At 47.2% G+C, this 15,730-nt stretch overlaps 7 non-coding genes across 7 annotated transcripts; all 7 read left to right on the top strand.

Annotated features, from left to right (window-relative positions):
• The first annotated feature begins 600 nt into the window (after positions 1-600).
• On the top strand, positions 601-672 carry TRNAI-UAU (transfer RNA isoleucine (anticodon UAU)). The gene has a single exon. It is a non-coding gene; the product is annotated as a tRNA-Ile (tRNA).
• Positions 673-2,194: 1,522 nt separating this feature from the next.
• TRNAI-UAU (transfer RNA isoleucine (anticodon UAU)) lies at positions 2,195-2,266 on the top strand. The gene has a single exon. It is a non-coding gene; the product is annotated as a tRNA-Ile (tRNA).
• A 5,359-nt stretch (positions 2,267-7,625) lies between these two features.
• TRNAG-UCC (transfer RNA glycine (anticodon UCC)) lies at positions 7,626-7,697 on the top strand. The gene has a single exon. It is a non-coding gene; the product is annotated as a tRNA-Gly (tRNA).
• Positions 7,698-9,219: 1,522 nt separating this feature from the next.
• On the top strand, positions 9,220-9,291 carry TRNAG-UCC (transfer RNA glycine (anticodon UCC)). The gene has a single exon. It is a non-coding gene; the product is annotated as a tRNA-Gly (tRNA).
• Positions 9,292-12,416: 3,125 nt separating this feature from the next.
• Positions 12,417-12,488, top strand: TRNAG-UCC (transfer RNA glycine (anticodon UCC)). Its single transcript has one exon. It is a non-coding gene; the product is annotated as a tRNA-Gly (tRNA).
• A 1,532-nt stretch (positions 12,489-14,020) lies between these two features.
• Positions 14,021-14,092, top strand: TRNAG-UCC (transfer RNA glycine (anticodon UCC)). The gene has a single exon. It is a non-coding gene; the product is annotated as a tRNA-Gly (tRNA).
• Positions 14,093-15,614: 1,522 nt separating this feature from the next.
• On the top strand, positions 15,615-15,686 carry TRNAG-UCC (transfer RNA glycine (anticodon UCC)). Its single transcript has one exon. It is a non-coding gene; the product is annotated as a tRNA-Gly (tRNA).
• The last annotated feature ends 44 nt before the right edge of the window (positions 15,687-15,730 follow it).

Here is a 15,730-nt window from a genome sequence, read left to right as displayed (position 1 = left end):
CAGGTCAATATCTCTCCCCTGGAAAAAATGTGCGAGACCCACCACCGATAAATGTGGCAAAAGTCCCCAACATTTTCTGCATATTTGTGCTCTTACCTGAAAGCAGCGCCACCTTGTAGTCATCGCAGGCAACTGCAGCATACAACCAAATTTATCCGAGAGCAAGGTGAAAGAAACCCAAGGGAACAGCCCCTGTCTGCAGCAGGAAGGTTGGCTGCTTCGAATGGACAGAACTTCCAGTCCTAAGTCCACTCACGTCCCGAATGCTCCCAAACGCTCATACCGGGCAAGCCCTCACCGGGTGCACCTCTGGCTCCCAGGTAAGGCCAAAACCTGAGCATGGTAGCGCAGGATCACAGAGAAGGAGCGGGTGGGGGTGCTTCTGTCTTGACAAAGGCGTGACATGGCTAGTGACTGAGAGGGCCTTGACTTTCCCCTATGACTGACTGTGAGAGGGGAAGGCGAAGATTTTCTGCACCCAGCATGCCTTGTGACATTCTTAGGCAAATGAGGTGAGAGCCCTGCCAGAATAGCTCCAGCGATCCCATGCCACTCCTCTGAAGGCTCCTGATCTGCATAACCACAGCATTTTGAACAGGAAGCAGAGTGGCGCAGCGGAAGCGTGCTGGGTCTATAACCCAGAGGTCGATGGATCGAAACCATCCTCTGCTAGCATGGATTGATTTTTTTTCTTGTGAGGACCACTCTCTCGTTTCCACCCTGCCAGAGCGGAAAACAGCAGGCTTGTGCCAGCTTTTTGTGGGAAGAGACTGCTCAACTATCGGTCTCTGCTCAAAGTCAGGGAGACAGATGGTCAGAGAATCAACCCTACACTTCAAAGGAAATTATGCACAGTTATGACCATTAAAGAAAGATGGGACCCTCGCACTTCTTTCTGAGCCTGCTTGGAACGTTATTATTCCCTTTTTTTGTCCTGCTATTATCAATCTCCTGTGAATTTCGTGGAGCTGTTTTATTTCTCTACCCTGCTGTTTTTCCCTTGCTGCCAATATATGCTTATTTCAATGATTTGAACTGCTGGTTTCCCTTTCTCCTTTTCTGCGCAGCTTTTGCATTGGTTTCAATCTCCAGTTCCTTAGCAGTTGCAAGAACTTTATTCCTGATTTTCATGTTGGACTGTAAACCAAAAATACCTCTGATACTGGTGCAATATAGTCATTGAACTCAGGGTTGTGATGTCTAGAGTTTAAAAAAAACATATGCCATGGAGCGTTGGTGGTATAGTTGTGAGCATAGCTGCCTTCCAAGCAGTTGACCCGGGTTTGATTCCTGGCCAACGCAGTGCTAATATTTATCCATTAAGCAAGCTGTAGCTATTCTAACGCAATATGTTAAAAAAAAGAGAAATATCTTGACCAGATTACTCAGCTATTAGATAAATAATAAACAAAGACATAGGCAGGCATCCCAAAAGCCCCGTCTGCGACTTTCTATGTCCTGAAATTTTTATATTTTACAAACAGCAGTCACCACTCACAACTGCTGGTAATAAATGGGCTGCAGGGGGGCAGGCAATGAAACGGCTAAGCCCTTCTTCCCGACCAGCCTTTAGAACTGCAGCATCTCTGCAGTAAAAAGTGTTTCAGGTCAATATCTCTCCCCTGGAAAAAATGTGTGAGACCCACCACCGATAAATGTGGCAAAAGTCCCCAACATTTTATGCATATTTGTGCTCTTACCTGAAAGCAGCGCCACCTTGTAGTCATCGCAGGCAACTGCAGCATACAACCAAATTTATCCGAGAGCAAGGTGAAAGAAACCCAAGGGAACAGCCCCTGTCTGCAGCAGGAAGGTTGGCTGCTTCGAATGGACAGAACTTCCAGTCCTAAGTCCACTCACGTCCCGAACGCTCATACCGGGCAAGCCCTCACCGGGTGCACCTCTGGCTCCCAGGTAAGGCCAAAACGTGAGCATGGTAGCGCAGGATCACAGAGAAGGAGCGGGTGGGGGTGCTTCTGTCTTGACAAAGGCGTGACATGGCTAGTGACTGAGAGGGCCTTGACTTTCCCCTATGACTGACTGTGAGAGGGGAAGGCGAAGATTTTCTGCACCCAGCATGCCTTGTGACATTCTTAGGCAAATGAGGTGAGAGCCGTGCCAGAATAGCTCCAGCGATCCCATGCCACTCCTCTGAAGGCTCCTGATCTGCATAACCACAGCATTTTGGACAGGAAGCAGAGTGGCGCAGCGGAAGCGTGCTGGGCCTATAACCCAGAGGTCGATGGATCGAAACCATCCTCTGCTAGCATGGATTGATTTTTTTTCTTGTGAGGACCACTCTCTCGTTTCCACGCTGCCAGAGCGGAAAACAGCAGGCTTGTGCCAGCTTTTTCTGGGAAGAGACTGCTCAACTATCGGTCTCTGCTCAAAGTCAGGGAGACAGATGGTCAGAGAATCAACCCTACACTTCAAAGGAAATGATGCACAGTTATGACCATTAAAGAAAGATGGGACCCTCGCACTTCTTTCTGAGCCTGCTTGGAACGTTATTATTCCCTTTTTTTGTCCTGCTATTATCAATCTCCTGTGAATTTCGTGGAGCTGTTTTCTTTCTCTACCCTGCTGTTTTTCCCTTGCTGCCAATATATGCTTATTTCAATGATTTGAACTGCTGCTTTCCCTTTCTCCTTTTCTGCGCAGCTTTTGCATTGGTTTCAATCTCCAGTTCCTTAGCAGTTGCAAGAACTTTTTTCCTGATTTTCATGTTGGTCTGCAAACCAAAAATACCTCTGATACTGGTGCAATATAGTCATTGAACTCAGGGTTGTGATGTCTAGAGTTTAAAAAAAACATATGCCATGGAGCTTGGTGGTATAGTGGTGAGCATAGCTGCCTTCCAAGCAGTTGACCCAGGTTTGATTCCCGGCCAACGCAGTGCTAATATTTATACATTAAGCAAGCTGTAGCTATTCTAACGCAATATGTTAAAAAAAAGAGAAATATCTTGACCAGATTACTCAGCTATTAGATAAATAATAAACAAAGACATAGGCAGGCATCCCAAAAGCCCCGACTGCGACTTTCTATGTCCTGAAATTTTTATATTTTACAAACAGCAGTCACCACTCACAACTGCTGGTAATAAATGGGCTGCAGGGGGGCAGGCAATGAAACGGCTAAGCCCTTCTGCCCGACCAGCCTTTAGAACTGCAGCATCTCTGCAGTAAAAAGTGTTTCAGGTCAATATCTCTCCCCTGGAAAAAATGTGCGAGACCCACCACCGATAAATGTGGCAAAAGTCCCCAACATTTTCTGCATATTTGTGCTCTTACCTGAAAGCAGCGCCACCTTGTAGTCATCGCAGGCAACTGCAGCATACAACCAAATTTATCCGAGAGCAAGGTGAAAGAAACCCAAGGGAACAGCCCCTGTCTGCAGCAGGAAGGTTGGCTGCTTCGAATGGACAGAACTTCCAGTCCTAAGTCCACTCACGTGCCGAACGCTCACAAACGCTCATACCGGGCAAGCCCTCACCGGGTGCACCTCTGGCTCCCAGGTAAGGCCAAAACCTGAGCATGGTAGTGCAGGATCACAGAGAAGGAGCGGGTGGGGGTGCTTCTGTCTTGACAAAGGCGTGACATGGCTAGTGACGGAGAGGGCCTTGACTTTCCCCTATGACTGACTGTGAGAGGGGAAGGCGAAGATTTTCTGCACCCAGCATGCCTTGTGACATTCTTAGGCAAATGAGGTGAGAGCCCTGCCAGAATAGCTCCAGCGATCCCATGCCACTCCTCTGAAGGCTCCTGATCTGCATAACCACAGCATTTTGAGCAGGAAGCAGAGTGGCGCAGCGGAAGCGTGCTGGGCCCATAACCCAGAGGTCGATGGATCGAAACCATCCTCTGCTAGCATGGATTGATTTTTTTTCTTGTGAGGACCACTCTCTCGTTTCCACGCTGCCAGAGCGGAAAAAAGCAGGCTTGTGCCAGCTTTTTGTGGGAAGAGACTGCTCAACTATCGGTCTCTGCTCAAAGTCAGGGAGACAGATGGTCAGAGAATCAACCCTACACTTCAAAGGAAATGATGCACAGTTATGACCATTAACGAAAGATGGGACCCTCGCACTTCTTTCTGAGGCTGCTTTGAACGTTATTATTCCCTTTTTTTGTCCTGCTATTATCAATCTCCTGTGAATTTCGTGGAGCTGTTTTCTTTCTCTACCCTGCTGTTTTTCCCTTGCTGCCAATATATGCTTATTTCAATGATTTGAACTGCTGCTTTCCCTTTCTCCTTTTCTGCGCAGCTTTTGCATTGGTTTCAATCTCCAGTTCCTTAGCAGTTGCAAGAACTTTTTTCCTGATTTTCATGTTGGTCTGTAAACCAAAAATACCTCTGATACTGGTGCAATATAGTCATTGAACTCAGGGTTGTGATGTCTAGAGTTTAAAAAAAACATATGCCACGGAGCGTTGGTGGTATAGTGGTGAGCATAGCTGCCTTCCAAACAGTTGACCTGGGTTCGATTCCCGGCCAACGCAGTGCTAATATTTATACATTAAGCAAGCTGTAGCTATTCTAACGCAATATGTTAAAAAAAAGAGAAATATCTTGACCAGATTACTCAGCTATTAGATAAATAATAAACAAAGACATAGGCAGGCATCCCAAAAGCCCCGTCTGCGACTTTCTATGTCCTGAAATTTTTATATTTTACAAACAGCAGTCACCACTCACAACTGCTGGCAATAAATGGGCTGCAGGGGGGCAGGCAATGAAACGGCTAAGCCCTTCTGCCCGACCAGCCTTTAGAACTGCAGCATCTCTGCAGTAAAAAGTGTTTCAGGTCAATATCTCTCCCCTGGAAAAAATGTGCGAGACCCACCACCGATAAATGTGGCAAAAGTCCCCAACATTTTATGCATATTTGTGCTCTTACCTGAAAGCAGCGCCACCTTGTAGTCATCGCAGGCAACTGCAGCATACAACCAAATTTATCCGAGAGCAAGGTGAAAGAAACCCAAGGGAACAGCCCCTGTCTGCAGCAGGAAGGTTGGCTGCTTCGAATGGACAGAACTTCCAGTCCTAAGTCCACTCACGTCCCGAACGCTCATACCGGGCAAGCCCTCACCGGGTGCACCTCTGGCTCCCAGGTAAGGCCAAAACGTGAGCATGGTAGCGCAGGATCACAGAGAAGGAGCGAGTGGGGGTGCTTCTGTCTTGACAAAGGCGTGACATGGCTAGTGACTGAGAGGGCCTTGACTTTCCCCTATGACTGACTGTGAGAGGGGAAGGCGAAGATTTTCTGCACCCAGCATGCCTTGTGACATTCTTAGGCAAATGAGGTGAGAGCCCTGCCAGAATAGCTCCAGCGATCCCATGCCACTCCTCTGAAGGCTCCTGATCTGCATAACCACAGCATTTTGAGCAGGAAGCAGAGTGGCGCAGCAGAAGCGTGCTGGGCCCATAACCCAGAGGTCGATGGATCGAAACCATCCTTTGCTAGCATGGATTGATTTTTTTTCTTGTGAGGACCACTCTCTCGTTTCCACGCTGCCAGAGCGGAAAAAAGCAGGCTTGTGCCAGCTTTTTGTGGGAAGAGACTGCTCAACTATCGGTCTCTGCTCAAAGTCAGGGAGACAGATGGTCAGAGAATCAACCCTACACTTCAAAGGAAATGATGCACAGTTATGACCATTAACGGAACATGGGACCCTCGCACTTCTTTCTGAGGCTGCTTGGAACGTTATTATTCCCTTTTTTTGTCCTGCTATTATCAATCTCCTGTGAATTTCGTGGAGCAGTTTTCTTTCTCTACCCTGCTGTTTTTCCCTTGCTGCCAATATATGCTTATTTCAATGATTTGAACTGCTGCTTTCCCTTTCTCCTTTTCTGCGCAGCTTTTGCATTGGTTTCAATCTCCAGTTCCTTAGCAGTTGCAAGAACTTTTTTCCTGATTTTCATGTTGGTCTGTAAACCAAAAATACCTCTGATACTGGTGCAATATAGTCATTGAACTCAGGGTTGTGATGTCTAGAGTTTAAAAAAAACATAGGCCATGGAGCGTTGGTGGTATAGTGGTGAGCATAGCTGCCTTCCAAGCAGTTGACCCGGGTTTGATTCCCGGCCAACACAGTGCTAATATTTATACATTAAGCAAGCTGTAGCTATTCTAACGCAATATGTTAAAAAAAAGAGAAATATCTTGACCAGATTACTCAGCTATTAGATAAATAATAAACAAAGACATAGGCAGGCATCCCAAAAGCCCCGTCTGCGACTTTCTATGTCCTGAAATTTTTATATTTTACAAACAGCAGTCACCACTCACAACTGCTGGCAATAAATGGGCTGCAGGGGGGCAGGCAATGAAACGGCTAAGCCTTTCTGCCCGACCAGCCTTTAGAACTGCAGCATCTCTGCAGTAAAAAGTGTTTCAGGTCAATATCTCTCCCCTGGAAAAAATGTGCGAGACCCACCACCGATAAATGTGGCAAAAGTCCCCAACATTTTCTGCATATTTGTGCTCTTACCTGAAAGCAGCGCCACCTTGTAGTCATCGCAGGCAACTGCAGCATACAACCAAATTTATCAGAGAGCAAGGTGAAAGAAACCCAAGGGAACAGCCCCTGTCTGCAGCAGGAAGGTTGGCTGCTTCGAATGGACAGAACTTCCAGTCCTAAGTCCACTCACGTGCCGAACGCTCACAAACGCTCATACCGGGCAAGCCCTCACCGGGTGCACCTCTGGCTCCCAGGTAAGGCCAAAACCTGAGCATGGTAGTGCAGGATCACAGAGAAGGAGCGGGTGGGGGTGCTTCTGTCTTGACAAAGGCGTGACATGGCTAGTGACGGAGAGGGCCTTGACTTTCCCCTATGACTGACTGTGAGAGGGGAAGGCGAAGATTTTCTGCACCCAGCATGCCTTGTGACATTCTTAGGCAAATGAGGTGAGAGCCCTGCCAGAATAGCTCCAGCGATCCCATGCCACTCCTCTGAAGGCTCCTGATCTGCATAACCACAGCATTTTGAGCAGGAAGCAGAGTGGCGCAGCGGAAGCGTGCTGGGCCCATAACCCAGAGGTCGATGGATCGAAACCATCCTCTGCTAGCATGGATTGATTTTTTTTCTTGTGAGGACCACTCTCTCGTTTCCACGCTGCCAGAGCGGAAAAAAGCAGGCTTGTGCCAGCTTTTTGTGGGAAGAGACTGCTCAACTATCGGTCTCTGCTCAAAGTCAGGGAGACAGATGGTCAGAGAATCAACCCTACACTTCAAAGGAAATGATGCACAGTTATGACCATTAACGAAAGATGGGACCCTCGCACTTCTTTCTGAGGCTGCTTGGAACGTTATTATTCCCTTTTTTTGTCCTGCTATTATCAATCTCCTGTGAATTTCGTGGAGCTGTTTTCTTTCTCTACCCTGCTGTTTTTCCCTTGCTGCCAATATATGCTTATTTCAATGATTTGAACTGCTGCTTTCCCTTTCTCCTTTTCTGCGCAGCTTTTGCATTGGTTTCAATCTCCAGTTCCTTAGCAGTTGCAAGAACTTTTTTCCTGATTTTCATGTTGGTCTGTAAACCAAAAATACCTCTGATACTGGTGCAATATAGTCATTGAACTCAGGGTTGTGATGTCTAGAGTTTAAAAAAAACATATGCCACGGAGCGTTGGTGGTATAGTGGTGAGCATAGCTGCCTTCCAAGCAGTTGACCCGGGTTCGATTCCCGGCCAACGCAGTGCTAATATTTATACATTAAGCAAGCTGTAGCTATTCTAACGCAATATGTTAAAAAAAAGAGAAATATCTTGACCAGATTACTCAGCTATTAGATAAATAATAAACAAAGACATAGGCAGGCATCCCAAAAGCCCCGTCTGCGACTTTCTATGTCCTGAAATTTTTATATTTTACAAACAGCAGTCACCACTCACAACTGCTGGCAATAAATGGGCTGCAGGGGGGCAGGCAATGAAACGGCTAAGCCCGTCTGCCCGACCAGCCTTTAGAACTGCAGCATCTCTGCAGTAAAAAGTGTTTCAGGTCAATATCTCTCCCCTGGAAAAAATGTGCGAGACCCACCACCGATAAATGTGGCAAAAGTCCCCAACATTTTCTGCATATTTGTGCTCTTACCTGAAAGCAGCGCCACCTTGTAGTCATCGCAGGCAACTGCAGCATACAACCAAATTTATCCGAGAGCAAGGTGAAAGAAACCCAAGGGAACAGCCCCTGTCTGCAGCAGGAAGGTTGGCTGCTTCGAATGGACAGAACTTCCAGTCCTAAGTCCACTCACGTCCCGAACGCTCATACCGGGCAAGCCCTCACCGGGTGCACCTCTGGCTCCCAGGTAAGGCCAAAACCTGAGCATGGTAGCGCAGGATCACAGAGAAGGAGCGGGAGGGGGTGCTTCTGTCTTGACAAAGGCGTGACATGGCTAGTGACGGAGAGGGCCTTGACTTTCCCCTATGACTGACTGTGAGAGGGGAAGGCGAAGATTTTCTGCACCCAGCATGCCTTGTGACATTCTTAGGCAAATGAGGTGAGAGCCCTGCCAGAATAGCTCCAGCGATCCCATGCCACTCCTCTGAAGGCTCCTGATCTGCATAACCACAGCATTTTGAGCAGGAAGCAGAGTGGCGCAGCGGAAGCGTGCTGGGCCCATAACCCAGAGGTCGATGGATCGAAACCATCCTCTGCTAGCATGGATTGATTTTTTTTCTTGTGAGGACCACTCTCTCGTTTCCACGCTGCCAGAGCGGAAAAAAGCAGGCTTGTGCCAGCTTTTTGTGGGAAGAGACTGCTCAACTATCGGTCTCTGCTCAAAGTCAGGGAGACAGATGGTCAGAGAATCAACCCTACACTTCAAAGGAAATGATGCACAGTTATGACCATTAACGAAAGATGGGACCCTCGCACTTCTTTCTGAGGCTGCTTGGAACGTTATTATTCCCTTTTTTTGTCCTGCTATTATCAATCTCCTGTGAATTTCGTGGAGCTGTTTTCTTTCTCTACCCTGCTGTTTTTCCCTTGCTGCCAATATATGCTTATTTCAATGATTTGAACTGCTGCTTTCCCTTTCTCCTTTTCTGCGCAGCTTTTGCATTGGTTTCAATCTCCAGTTCCTTAGCAGTTGCAAGAACTTTTTTCCTGATTTTCATGTTGGTCTGTAAACCAAAAATACCTCTGATACTGGTGCAATATAGTCATTGAACTCAGGGTTGTGATGTCTAGAGTTTAAAAAAAACATATGCCACGGAGCGTTGGTGGTATAGTGGTGAGCATAGCTGCCTTCCAAGCAGTTGACCCGGGTTCGATTCCCGGCCAACGCAGTGCTAATATTTATACATTAAGCAAGCTGTAGCTATTCTAACGCAATATGTTAAAAAAAAGAGAAATATCTTGACCAGATTACTCAGCTATTAGATAAATAATAAACAAAGACATAGGCAGGCGTCCCAAAAGCCCCGTCTGCGACTTTCTATGTCCTGAAATTTTTATATTTTACAAACAGCAGTCACCACTCACAACTGCTGGCAATAAATGGGCTGCAGGGGGGCAGGCAATGAAACGGCTAAGCCCGTCTGCCCGACCAGCCTTTAGAACTGCAGCATCTCTGCAGTAAAAAGTGTTTCAGGTCAATATCTCTCCCCTGGAAAAAATGAGCGAGACCCACCACCGATAAATGTGGCAAAAGTCCCCAACATTTTCTGCATATTTGTGCTCTTACCTGAAAGCAGCGCCACCTTGTAGTCATCGCAGGCAACTGCAGCATACAACCAAATTTATCCGAGAGCAAGGTGAAAGAAACCCAAGGGAACAGCCCCTGTCTGCAGCAGGAAGGTTGGCTGCTTCGAATGGACAGAACTTCCAGTCCTAAGTCCACTCACGTCCCGAACGCTCATACCGGGCAAGCCCTTACCGGGTGCACCTCTGGCTCCCAGGTAAGGCCAAAACCTGAGCATGGTAGCGCAGGATCACAGAGAAGGAGCGAGTGGGGGTGCTTCTGTCTTGACAAAGGCGTGACATGGCTAGTGACTGAGAGGGCCTTGACTTTCCCCTATGACTGACTGTGAGAGGGGAAGGCGAAGATTTTCTGCACCCAGCATGCCTTGTGACATTCTTAGGCAAATGAGGTGAGAGCCCTGCCAGAATAGCTCCAGCGATCCCATGCCACTCCTCTGAAGGCTCCTGATCTGCATAACCACAGCATTTTGAGCAGGAAGCAGAGTGGCGCAGCAGAAGCGTGCTGGGCCCATAACCCAGAGGTCGATGGATCGAAACCATCCTTTGCTAGCATGGATTGATTTTTTTTCTTGTGAGGACCACTCTCTCGTTTCCACGCTGCCAGAGCGGAAAAAAGCAGGCTTGTGCCAGCTTTTTGTGGGAAGAGACTGCTCAACTATCGGTCTCTGCTCAAAGTCAGGGAGACAGATGGTCAGAGAATCAACCCTACACTTCAAAGGAAATGATGCACAGTTATGACCATTAACGGAAGATGGGACCCTCGCACTTCTTTCTGAGGCTGCTTGGAACGTTATTATTCCCTTTTTTTGTCCTGCTATTATCAATCTCCTGTGAATTTCGTGGAGCAGTTTTCTTTCTCTACCCTGCTGTTTTTCCCTTGCTGCCAATATATGCTTATTTCAATGATTTGAACTGCTGCTTTCCCTTTCTCCTTTTCTGCGCAGCTTTTGCATTGGTTTCAATCTCCAGTTCCTTAGCAGTTGCAAGAACTTTTTTCCTGATTTTCATGTTGGTCTGTAAACCAAAAATACCTCTGATACTGGTGCAATATAGTCATTGAACTCAGGGTTGTGATGTCTAGAGTTTAAAAAAAACATAGGCCATGGAGCGTTGGTGGTATAGTGGTGAGCATAGCTGCCTTCCAAGCAGTTGACCCGGGTTTGATTCCCGGCCAACACAGTGCTAATATTTATACATTAAGCAAGCTGTAGCTATTCTAACGCAATATGTTAAAAAAAAGAGAAATATCTTGACCAGATTACTCAGCTATTAGATAAATAATAAACAAAGACATAGGCAGGCATCCCAAAAGCCCCGTCTGCGACTTTCTATGTCCTGAAATTTTTATATTTTACAAACAGCAGTCACCACTCACAACTGCTGGTAATAAATGGGCTGCAGGGGGGCAGGCAATGAAACGGCTAAGCCCTTCTGCCCGACCAGCCTTTACAACTGCAGCATCTCTGCAGTAAAAAGTGTTTCAGGTCAATATCTCTCCCCTGGAAAAAATGTGCGAGACCCACCACCGATAAATGTGGCAAAAGTCCCCAACATTTTATGCATATTTGTGCTCTTACCTGAAAGCAGCGCCACCTTGTAGTCATCGCAGGCAACTGCAGCATACAACCAAATTTATCCGAGAGCAAGGTGAAAGAAACCCAAGGGAACAGCCCCTGTCTGCAGCAGGAAGGTTGGCTGCTTCGAATGGACAGAACTTCCAGTCCTAAGTCCACTCATGTCCCGAACGCTCCCAAACGCTCATACCGGGCAAGCCCTCACCGGGTGCACCTCTGGCTCCCAGGTAAGGCCAAAACCTGAGCATGGTAGCGCAGGATCACAGAGAAGGAGCGGGTGGGGGTGCTTCTGTCTTGACAAAGGCGTGACATGGCTAGTGACTGAGAGGGCCTTGACTTTCCCCTATGACTGACTGTGAGAGGGGAAGGCGAAGATTTTCTGCACCCAGCATGCCTTGTGACATTCTTAGGCAAATGAGGTGAGAGCCCTGCCAGAATAGCTCCAGCGATCCCATGCCACTCCTCTGAAGGCTCCTGATCTGCATAACCACAGCATTTTGAGCAGGAAGCAGAGTGGCGCAGCGTAAGCGTGCTGGGCCCATAACCCAGAGGTCGATGGATTGAAACCATCCTCTGCTGGCATGGATTGATTTTTTTTCTTGTGAGGACCACTCTCTCTTTTCCACGCTGCCAGAGCGGAAAAAAGCAGGCTTGTGCCAGCTTTTTGTGGGAAGAGACTGCTCAACTATCGGTCTCTGCTCAAAGTCAGGGAGACAGATGGTCAGAGAATCAACCCTACACTTCAAAGGAAATGATGCCCAGTTATGACCATTAACGAAAGATGGGACCCTCGCACTTCTTTCTGAGGCTGCTTGGAACGTTATTATTCCCTTTTTTTGTCCTGCTATTATCAATCTCCTGTGAATTTCGTGGAGCTGTTTTCTTTCTCTACCCTGCTGTTTTCCCTTGCTGCCAATATATGCTTATTTCAATGATTTGAACTGCTGCTTTCCCTTTCTCCTTTTCTGCGCAGCTTTTGCATTGGTTTCAATCTCCAGTTCCTTAGCAGTTGCAAGAACTTTTTTCCTGATTTTCATGTTGGTCTGTAAACCAAAAATACCTCTGATACTGGTGCAATATAGTCATTGAACTCAGGGTTGTGATGTCTAGAGTTTAAAAAAAACATATTCCACGGAGCGTTGGTGGTATAGTGGTGAGCATAGCTGCCTTCCAAGCAGTTGACCCGGGTTCGATTCCCGGCTAACGCAGTGCTAATATTTATACATTAAGCAAGCTGTAGCTATTCTAACGCAATATGTTAAAAAAAAAGAGAAATATCTTGACCAGATTACTCAGCTATTAGATAAATAATAAACAAATACATAGGCAGGCATCCAAAAGCCCCGTCTGCGACTTTCTATGTCCTGAAATTTTTATATTTTACAAACAGCAGTCACCACTCACAACTGCAGGCAATAAATGGGCTGCAGGGGGGCAGGCAATGAAACGGCTAAGCCCTTCTGCCCGACCAGCCTTTAGAACTGCAGCATCTCTGCAGTAAAAAGTGTTTCAGGTCAATATCTCTCCCCTGGAAAAAATGTGCGAGACCCACCACCGATAAATGTGGCAAAAGTCCCCAACATTTTCTGCATATTTGTGCTCTTACCTGAAAGCAGCGCCACCTTGTAGTCATCGCAGGCAACTGCAGCATACAACCAAATTTATCAGAGAGCAAGGTGAAAGAAACCCAAGGGAACAGCCCCTGTCTGCAGCAGGAAGGTTGGCTGCTTCGAATGGACAGAACTTCCAGTCCTAAGTCCACTCACGTGCCGAACGCTCACAAACGCTCATACCGGGCAAGCCCTCACCGGGTGCACCTCTGGCTCCCAGGTAAGGCCAAAACCTGAGCATGGTAGTGCAGGATCACAGAGAAGGAGCGGGTGGGGGTGCTTCTGTCTTGACAAAGGCGTGACATGGCTAGTGACGGAGAGGGCCTTGACTTTCCCCTATGACTGACTGTGAGAGGGGAAGGCGAAGATTTTCTGCACCCAGCATGCCTTGTGACATTCTTAGGCAAATGAGGTGAGAGCCCTGCCAGAATAGCTCCAGCGATCCCATGCCACTCCTCTGAAGGCTCCTGATCTGCATAACCACAGCATTTTGAGCAGGAAGCAGAGTGGCGCAGCGGAAGCGTGCTGGGCCCATAACCCAGAGGTCGATGGATCGAAACCATCCTCTGCTAGCATGGATTGATTTTTTTTCTTGTGAGGACCACTCTCTCGTTTCCACGCTGCCAGAGCGGAAAAAAGCAGGCTTGTGCCAGCTTTTTGTGGGAAGAGACTGCTCAACTATCGGTCTCTGCTCAAAGTCAGGGAGACAGATGGTCAGAGAATCAACCCTACACTTCAAAGGAAATGATGCACAGTTATGACCATTAACGAAAGATGGGACCCTCGCACTTCTTTCTGAGGCTGCTTGGAACGTTATTATTCCCTTTTTTTGTCCTGCTATTATCAATCTCCTGTGAATTTCGTGGAGCTGTTTTCTTTCTCTACCCTGCTGTTTTTCCCTTGCTGCCAATATATGCTTATTTCAATGATTTGAACTGCTGCTTTCCCTTTCTCCTTTTCTGCGCAGCTTTTGCATTGGTTTCAATCTCCAGTTCCTTAGCAGTTGCAAGAACTTTTTTCCTGATTTTCATGTTGGTCTGTAAACCAAAAATACCTCTGATACTGGTGCAATATAGTCATTGAACTCAGGGTTGTGATGTCTAGAGTTTAAAAAAAACATATGCCACGGAGCGTTGGTGGTATAGTGGTGAGCATAGCTGCCTTCCAAGCAGTTGACCCGGGTTCGATTCCCGGCCAACGCAGTGCTAATATTTATACATTAAGCAAGCTGTAGCTATTCTAACGCAATATGTTAAAAAAAAGAGAAATATCTTGACCAGATTACTCAGCTATTAGATAAATAATAAACAAAGACATAGGCAGGCATCCCAAAAGCCCCGTCTGCGACTTTCTATGTCCTGAAATTTTTATATTTTACAAACAGCAGTCACCACTCACAACTGCTGGCAATAAATGGGCTGCAGGGGGGCAGGCAATGAAACGGCTAAGCCCGTCTGCCCGACCAGCCTTTAGAACTGCAGCATCTCTGCAGTAAAAAGTGTTTCAGGTCAATATCTCTCCCCTGGAAAAAATGTGCGAGACCCACCACCGATAAATGTGGCAAAAGTCCCCAACATTTTCTGCATATTTGTGCTCTTACCTGAAAGCAGCGCCACCTTGTAGTCATCGCAGGCAACTGCAGCATACAACCAAATTTATCCGAGAGCAAGGGGAAAGAAACCCAAGGGAACAGCCCCTGTCTGCAGCAGGAAGGTTGGCTGCTTCGAATGGACAGAACTTCCAGTCCTAAGTCCACTCACGTCCCGAACGCTCATACCGGGCAAGCCCTCACCGGGTGCACCTCTGGCTCCCAGGTAAGGCCAAAACCTGAGCATGGTAGCGCAGGATCACAGAGAAGGAGCGGGTGGGGGTGCTTCTGTCTTGACAAAGGCGTGACATGGCTAGTGACTGAGAGGGCCTTGACTTTCCCCTATGACTGACTGTGAGAGGGGAAGGCGAAGATTTTCTGCACCCAGCATGCCTTGTGACATTCTTAGGCAAATGAGGTGAGAGCCCTGCCAGAATAGCTCCAGCGATCCCATGCCACTCCTCTGAAGGCTCCTGATCTGCATAACCACAGCATTTTGAGCAGGAAGCAGAGTGGCGCAGCAGAAGCGTGCTGGGCCCATAACCCAGAGGTCGATGGATCGAAACCATCCTCTGCTAGCATGGATTGATTTTTTTTCTTGTGAGGACCACTCTCTCGTTTCCACGCTGCCAGAGCGTAAAACAGCATGCTTGTGCCAGCTTTTTGTGGGAAGAGACTGCTCAACTATCGGTCTCTGCTCAAAGTCAGGGAGACAGATGGTCAGAGAATCAACCCTACACTTCAAAGGAAATGATGCACAGTTATGACCATTAACGAAAGATGGGACCCTCGCACTTCTTTCTGAGGCTGCTTGGAACGTTATTATTCCCTTTTTTTGTCCTGCTATTATCAATCTCCTGTGAATTTCGTGGAGCTGTTTTCTTTCTCTAACCTGCTGTTTTTCCCTTACTGCCAATATATGCTTATTTCAATGATTTGAACTGCTGCTTTCCCTTTCTCCTTTTCTGCGCAGCTTTTGCATTGGTTTCAATCTCCAGTTCCTTAGCAGTTGCAAGAACTTTTTTCCTGATTTTCATGTTGGTCTGTAAACCAAAAATACCTCTGATACTGGTGCAATATAGTCATTGAACTCAGGGTTGTGATGTCTAGAGTTTAAAAAAAACATATGCCACGGAGCGTTGGTGGTATAGTGGTGAGCATAGTTGCCTTCCAAGCAGTTGACCCGGGTTCGATTCCCGGCCAACGCAGTGCTAATATTTATACATTAAGCAAGCTGTAGCTATTCTAACGC

Source organism: Pleurodeles waltl, unplaced genomic scaffold (assembly GCF_031143425.1).
Source record: "Pleurodeles waltl isolate 20211129_DDA unplaced genomic scaffold, aPleWal1.hap1.20221129 scaffold_69, whole genome shotgun sequence".
Taxonomy (NCBI): Eukaryota; Metazoa; Chordata; class Amphibia; order Caudata; family Salamandridae; genus Pleurodeles; species Pleurodeles waltl.
Note: the sequence above shows the minus strand (reverse complement) of the source record. Positions and strands in the feature narration are given on the sequence as shown.